The 8,091-nt window shown below is 43.4% G+C and overlaps 1 pseudogene; it reads left to right on the top strand.

The window, feature by feature from the left end:
* Positions 1-6,754: 6,754 nt before the first annotated feature.
* On the top strand, positions 6,755-7,348 carry LOC108363407 (syntaxin-5-like; annotated as a pseudogene).
* Positions 7,349-8,091: the final 743 nt, after the last annotated feature.

Here is an 8,091-nt window from a genome sequence, read left to right as displayed (position 1 = left end):
CATTATTTAGCTACTTTTCCGGCAGCCGCAACAAACGCTGGCCCAAGCCGGAAATTATTGCCAGCAACTGACCCGCTGGCTGCCTACTGGCATTTGTTCAACTACTCAAAAATGCACTTTGTAAACAAACCTTTTGGGTGTTGGCCACATCAAGCGGCTCATCTCGATGAAATGAAAAGGCTGTTAGATGTAATGCAGCAACGTGCTCCCGATGTTGAACATCAGTTCATAGAAAAGTCAAATGAGTTGGAAATGGCGCAGCTTATCATACGCCAGTTGTCGGATAAGGCCAATGTAAACCAAGGCCGCAATCGTATAGAGACCTTGACGCAGTCGCAATTTATGTACGAGCAACGGATTAGAGACTTACAAGTAAGTTAGAAGTAGAAGTGCATTTGAAGATGTTTACATTATTATGTTTACGCCTTTCTTACAGGCTATTTTGCAACAATTGACGTATGCCAAAGAAAGGAATTTATGATGGTCACACATATATTGGCAAAAACATAGCAAGTGCATATGCCAAGTTGGAAAAAATTGACAATGCGTGAGTATAAAATGAATGGGTGTTCTTAATTATAAATATTACTTTACCTTTTCTTTTGCAGTGGCCAAAAAGAAGAGTCTTTTTGATGATCGACCGCAATAGATTCAAGAATTGACTTACATCATGGTATATGCGTTGTCGGCAACACTGGCCACTCAAAGGGACATTTTCTATTACAACACAATGGCAACGCCATTCCCTTTTAAAACGATTGTCAACGTCAGCTCTAGTTATTAGTTTCAAAGAAGCCGCGACAAAAACACCAATTGTAAAACGAAGCCGAACGAAGTCTAAGAACGAAAACTGAAAATTTGTCTGCTATATATTTCTGGCCGCGAGCCATAGTTTTTGAATTTAAATATACAACTTAAAATTAACTCGCTTGTTTCGTTTTTCTGACATAAGTTTTTACAATTGTTTTATTGTGGTTGTGTGAAGCGTTTGCAATTTTGCTTAAGCCGCCATATTGCAACATACGCTTTTCAAGAGTCTTCATGATAACGCGTAACAAATCGAAGCTTACTGATATTGCTGCTCCAGAGGAAAGCAGCGACAATAGTTCGGAGGAAAGCCTGTTAGATTTAACTATAGTGAATATGCCTGACAACGAGGGTGCAACAGGTGCACAATCGCCACAGCCGCAAGTCAATTTATCTGAAACACAATTAGCTACATTACTACAGAGCATTTCATTTTTACGCCAATCTGTGGATGAGCTTCGCCAAGAGACTGGCCACAGCCGGGATGAAATGAAGGAACTCCGGGCCAGAATAGAAAGTGAGGCTAGAAACGACATTCAAAATGCTGAGCTGCCACTTTCGCAACCGTCAATGACGCCACAGCCGCAGCCAGTGCCACTTTCGACGCCACCGCCGCAGTCAGCGGCATATACTCTGCCACTGCAACAGACATCAACATATAATTTGCCACCGCCGCAGTCAACGGCATATACTCTGCCTCTGTCACACACATCAACATATACTGCGCCACCGCCGCAACCTGCAACATTTGGGTTGCCACAACAACAATTACCGTTACTGACGTCGTCAACATCTTTGTCAGCGCCGCATCGTGCAACTACTCTTACGTTTTCTGAGGACTATGCGGTGAAACTGTACCCACTGCCGCCTTTTGATGGTAATCCAGAAGATTGGCCTTTATTTTTTGCCAATTTCACTGATTCGACTAGTGAATTTGGGTATAACAACAAACAAAATTTGATGCGATTGCATAAGGCGTTGAAAGGCGACGCCAAGAATGCTGTGACATCGCTTCTTATCTATCCAAACGATGTGCCAAAAGCCATTGAGGAACTTCAGTTCAATTTTGGACGCCCCGACATGCTTGTACGGGTTCAGTTGGATAAAGTCAAGAATTTCCCAGTCATTTATGAGAATCGCCTTGAGCCTGTATTGAGTTTCTCTAATCGAGTGCGCAACATAGTTGCATTCTTTAAATCTGCCAAATGTGAACACCACCTAATGAATACAACACTTTTGGATCAACTAGTGACCAAAATGCCGCAATCAAAACAATATGAGTGGACGAAGTTTGCTGCCCCCGTTTCGCCATTTCCTACGGTGGAGACCTTTTCGACTTGGCTCAGTGAGCTCGCAAGGGTTGTGAGTCTGATGCCAATACATGCGCCAAATGCTCAACGTTTTTCGCAGCCGTCGACACCGTTGGGTTTTCGTCTAGCTAATGCCAATAGCAATCGCCAACATGCCGCGTTGGGTGCAAAGAGAGTTTTGCACAACAAAGAGATGACATTTGATAATTCAAATATGCCGTGTTTGCAATGCCAGCAAAGTCAAAAACTGAGCAGTTGTCGCCAGTTTGCTGCTCTGGATATAGACGATAAGTGGAAATTTGTAAAACGTAACCGATTATGTTTTTCATGCTTGCAGGTTGGACACAGCCTGACCGATTGTTTTAAAAAGAAGCCATGTGGCATAAATGGATGCGTGCGCCTGCATAATCAATTACTTCATTCTGAGGCCAAGCAGCCTCCAAAGCCAGTCACGCCAAACAACGAAGAAAGGGAGCACATACTCAACTGCCGTGAAGAACGCTGTCTTTCACACCTTTTCAAGATATTGCCGGCCATTTTGTCAGGTCCACTAGGAAGAATTTCCGTTTACGCCATGTTTGACGAAGGGTCATCGATTTCGCTACTTGAGGAGAAGGTAGCCAACAGCCTAGGCCTTAGAGGAAACGCCGCACCACTCACACTGCAATGGTATGACGACAAGAAGACAACAGAGAAGTCACGTAAAATAGCCTTGGCCATAAAGGGTCATGCGGAGAAGTCGTCAACGTATGATATAAAGAACATACGCACAGTCAAAAGCCTAAATCTGCCAACACAAACTTTCTGTCGAGATGATCATTCACATTTGAAGTCGCTGCCGATAAAAAATTACGATAATGCCAAGCCTGTTCTGCTGTTGGGTTTGGATAACTGTTTCCTTGAGGTGACAGAACACATTGTAGAGGATGGGCCATACAAACCCATCGCAGCCTTAACTAAATTAGGTTGGACCGCATTTGGTCCTACTAATTCACGAAGCAACGACGAGCCACGTGTACTTCATCTGCGTGAGGGTCAAGCGCTTAAGGAGCTACAAAAGGTGGTCGAAGACTATTTTGCTGCCGACAGTTTTGGTGTACGAAATGCTGACATTGTGCTCGAATCTGATTCAGACGCCCGGGCCAAGAAAATTCTTGCTGAAACAACAAAAAACATCGGAAGACAATACGAAGTTGGTCTGCTATGGCGAGAAGAAAATGTAAATTTGCCTAAAAGTTATGCCATGGCCAAACAGAGGTTGCTCAACATTGAGAACAAAATGACACGAGATGCCGCCTTTGCCGCCAATTATAGAAGAGAAATCGACAAATATATCGCGAAGGGATATGCCCGATTGTTGGAGCCTGAAGAAGCTAACTGTGAAAGCCCTACCACTTGGTATTTGCCACATTTTGGAGTGGTGAATCCAAGCAAACCGAATAAGCTTCGCATTGTATTCGATGCTGCCGCCGCTACGTCGAACATATCACTGAACTCGGCACTCCTAAAGGGACCGGAGCACGCTCAGCCGCTTTGGACGATTATCGCTAAGTTTCGTCAGGGTGTTGTGGCTGTAGCGGGCGATATACAGGAAATGTTCTCGCAAGTCAGAATACGCGATGCCGATCAAGACTCGCAGCGATTCCTATGGAGGAATGGGTGCGTTTCAACGCCGATTCAAGTTTACCAAATGGTGTCGATGATTTTTGGTGCCGCGTGTTCACCATGCCGCGCTTAGCACGTGAAAAACGTCAACGCTGAAAGCCATATGGAGGCGATGCCCATGGGCGTAAACGCTGTTATCGAAAACTCGTATGTTGACGACCTCGTCATTAGTTTCGACAGCACGCAAGAAGCCGAAGAAGTTACTTTAGAAGCCATTCGCATTAATGCTGCCACCGGGTTTAAACTTCGAAACTTCGTATCGAATTGCAAAAGTTTTGAAGCCAAGCTCAATAACGATGAAGTCGTCCAAGGAGAAAGCTTCAACTTGGAAAGAGGAAATAGTACCGAGAAAATACTGGGAATGTTTTGGAACACAAACAAAGACACATTCGAGTTCCATTTCAAATTCCATAAAGTGCCAAAAGACGTTTTGGAATGTAAACGCCCACCAACTAAACGAGAGATGCTTGGAATCGTTATGTCGGTTTTCTTAGCTAATTTCATGATATACACCAAACTTTTATTACAAGCAACCTGGAAGATGCAAATAACATGGGATGAGCCGCTTCCGTATGAAATGCAAGCCTATTGGACAGCATGGTGGAAGGAGTTCCAACGTGTGGAACAATTTTCTACTCCCAGATGTTATTCACCGTTATTACCATCAGCCGATGATGTAGAATTACATGTTTTTGCCGATGCAAGCTCCACTGCCTATGCTGCCGTTGCGTATCTGCGCATGCTAAGAGGATGCGAAGTTGACGTCGCATTTGTTGCTGCTAAAACACGATGTGCCCCGCCAAAGGTATGAGTGTCCCACGACTAGAACTACAAGCTGCCTTACTGGGTTGCCGATTGATGACTTCAATTGTCAATAGCCATAGCATTCGTATTAGGCGTACGATATTTTGGAGTGACTCAAAACCGGTCATCCTTGGATTCGTTCAACTGAGCGCCGATATAAACAATTTGTCGCTCATCGAATTGCCGAAATTCTTACCAACACAGAACCATCACAATGGCGTTAGTTGCCCACGTCATTTAACGTAGCAGATGATGCTACTCGAATTGCAACACCCCCGAAATTTGAATTGCTAACGCGATGGACACTAGGTCCCAACTTTCTTCGCCAAAGAGAGGAGCTGTGGCCTAAAGAAGTGCCACTAACATCTGAGCATTGTCAATCTGAGGAGACACCCAACCGAATTCTCAACATTAAGCTAGGTGAGCCTGTGATTGATTTTACTAAATTTTCTTGTTACTTAAAGCTAGTGCGAACAATCGCATGGGTTTTGCGATTTGCACATAACACCCAGCCTGGTCAACATAAAAGAGGTGAGCTTGCCGCAACCGAGTTAGCGAAAGCCGAGAACGCCATCTGTCGCATCGTACACAACGAGGTGTATGCTGAAGAAATCCGTATGTTGCGCGCTGGATCTAATCTGCCGAAGACGAATAATTTGAGCCAATTAACGCCGTATATTGATAATGACATACTTCGAGTCAAAGGACGAATTGACGCCGCATACTGTATTCCAATGACTGCGCGACGCCCAGTCATAATGCCACAAAACCATCCGGTTACACATCTATTGATGTTGCATTATCATCAAAAGAGGCATCACCAAAACGATAAGCTAATTATAAACGAACTACGCCAAAAATTTTAGATGCCTCATGCACCCGCTGTGTTGAAGCGCACAAAAAGAAACTCCCGACGTGCATAATAGCACGCGCCAAACCTGATGTACCGCTCATGGGCCAATTACCGCCCGACCGCTTAACACCGTATCTCCGCCCGTTTAGTTATACGGGGATTGATTATTGTGGACCATTTTATGTAGCTGTGGGCCGCCGTCGTGAAAAGCGCTGGATAGCCTTGTTCACTTGTCTAACGACACGCGCCATTCACCTAGAAGTCGCTGAAGACCTATCAAGTGATTCATATCTAATTTGCCTCAGAAATTTTATGAATCGTCGAGGCACGCCTGTGAAGATTCGAAGCGACAATGGAACCAACTTTATCGGAGCCCAGAAAGAGTTAACAAAGGAAAATCGACTATTTGACGTCGCCGAGATTGGACATCAAATTGCGAAGGTGCGCATTGAGTGGACATTTAACTGCCCAGCTGATCCAAGTGCTGGTGGCTGTTGGGAACGATTAGTCCAATGCGTGAAACGCTTGTTGTCAAAGGTGCTACAAGAAGAGGCACCGCGACTTGAAACGGTTCGTAGTGTTGTCATCGAAGCGGAGAACATTGTAAACAGCCGCCCTTTGACTGATTTGCCGCTAACCGCTGAAGAAGACGAGCCGCTGACACCCAACCATTTTTTATTGGGGTGTCTCAACTCAACGCAAACGCCGACCGAAGAAGAATCCAAAATATGCTTGCGAAAGCAATGGAGAGTTTTGCAAAATTTGAAAGACAAATTGTGGAAGCGCTGGACAGTGGAATATTTGCCACAACTGTTGCAACGCTCTAAGTGGAGGAATGAGGTGCCACCCCTGAAGACTGGGCAACTTGTAATCATTTGCGACTCAAATATGCCGAGGAGCCAGTGGCGAAAAGGTATCGTCGAAACAGTTTTCACCGGCAAAGATGGACAAGTACGCACCGTTGAAGTTCGCACGAGCCATGGTACTTTACGTCGACCTGCCAGCAAGCTAGCCGCTTTAGAGTTCAGTGAATCCCCTTAAGGATTCACGGGGCGTGGAATGTCGGCAACACTGGCCACTCAAAGGGACATTTTCTATTACAACACAATGGCAGCGCCATTCCCTTTTGAAACGATTGTCAACGTCAGCTCTAGTTATTAGTTTCAAGAAGCCAGAAACCAATTGTAAAACGAAGCCGAACGAAGTCTAAGAACGGAAACTGAAAATTTGTCTGCTATATATTTCTGGCCGCGAGCCATAGTTTTTGAATTTAAATATACAACTTAAAATTAACTCGCTTGTTTCGTTTTTCTGACATGCGTTACAATCTAAATTAGCCAGCATGGGCACCGACTTCAAACAGATACTAGAAGTGCGTATAGAAAATCTCAAACAACAAAAAGCGCGTCGGGATCAATTCGGGCAGTCACCAATTGCTGCTAGCACTGTTCGCTCGAGTACAGCGAAACAGGGCTCCTTGCTGTTAAGCGAAGAGAATACGGCCGTAAGCATTGACATGGCCGCAAGTGATACAACACCATTGCTGGGTGCAGTCGGAGGTAGTGGAATACAGACGCAGCAGCAGATTGCATTATATGATGACTCCGATAGTTACGCGCAACAGCAGGCTGAGACTATGCAGAATATTGAATCGACTATTGTCGAGCTAGGCGGTATATTTCAACAATCAGCACATATGGTTAAGGAGCAAGAGACTGTGGAGCGTATCGATACAAACATACAAGATGCCGAATTGAACATAGAAGCGGCGTTCTTGAAATATTGAAATACTTCCAAACTGATGATAAAAATCTTCGCAGTACTGATATTCTTTTTCATATTCTTCGTAGTTTTCCTTACATAATAACGAATATGTTTGTGACACGGCAAGATTTTAACAAGTTCAGAGGCGCGGCCTTAAAGTTGTGGGTTTTTAAATACATAAATATATAATATCCTATTCATATACATACATATCAATCACACTAATGTAATAATGAAATTAAGTCTTATATGCCACGTGCAACACGATAGCTTTTAGAAGCAGTCACGTAGGGTTAGACACTAACTCTGCCAATAATAAAATTATTTCGCTTAGTTTCACTTTTTTTCAAAATTTTCTATAAAAAGTAGAGATGATCCTGTGTAATAAAACGAGAACCGATTTATTTAATCATAAATATATAAAGAAAAGTTTAAAACTAAATAAAATAGAAATTGTTATTGGCAATAAGTACATGTGCTTGTTTATTAATAATTCAAATATTATGTTCAAACAAATTTAAGTGAAAAGTATGCAATTTCAAGAAAAAAGCAATTGCTTAGTTTTTATGCATACGGCTTAACATTTCCGGTAGGAAGCAGAAGGTCAGTATGTATAAATAAAAAGCTTTATCAGGGGAACGTGTTATATTTTCAAATAACAAATAAATAAAAAATACATCGTAATGAAATGTTGCCGTTTATTGCATGTGATCTGATGCCGGATTTAATTTATAGGTTCTCGTAGGTAGCTCGTACTCGAAGTCATAAGTGGTGAAGTGTTTTACACAGATGACGCTGGTTCGGGCGTTGAAATCCGTTGGTCTCCGGCAGAACTGGATCCACTTTTCCACCAACTCAATGTCGGCCGGAAAAGTAAAAAAAAACTGC

The sequence above is a fragment of the Rhagoletis zephyria genome, unplaced genomic scaffold, assembly GCF_001687245.7.
Source record: "Rhagoletis zephyria isolate East Lansing unplaced genomic scaffold, Rhagoletis_zephyria_1.1 Rzeph_scaffold_01268, whole genome shotgun sequence".
NCBI classification, from domain to species: domain Eukaryota; kingdom Metazoa; phylum Arthropoda; class Insecta; order Diptera; family Tephritidae; genus Rhagoletis; species Rhagoletis zephyria.
The sequence above is the reverse complement of the archived record's forward strand: the minus strand, read 5'-3'. Positions and strand labels throughout refer to the sequence as shown.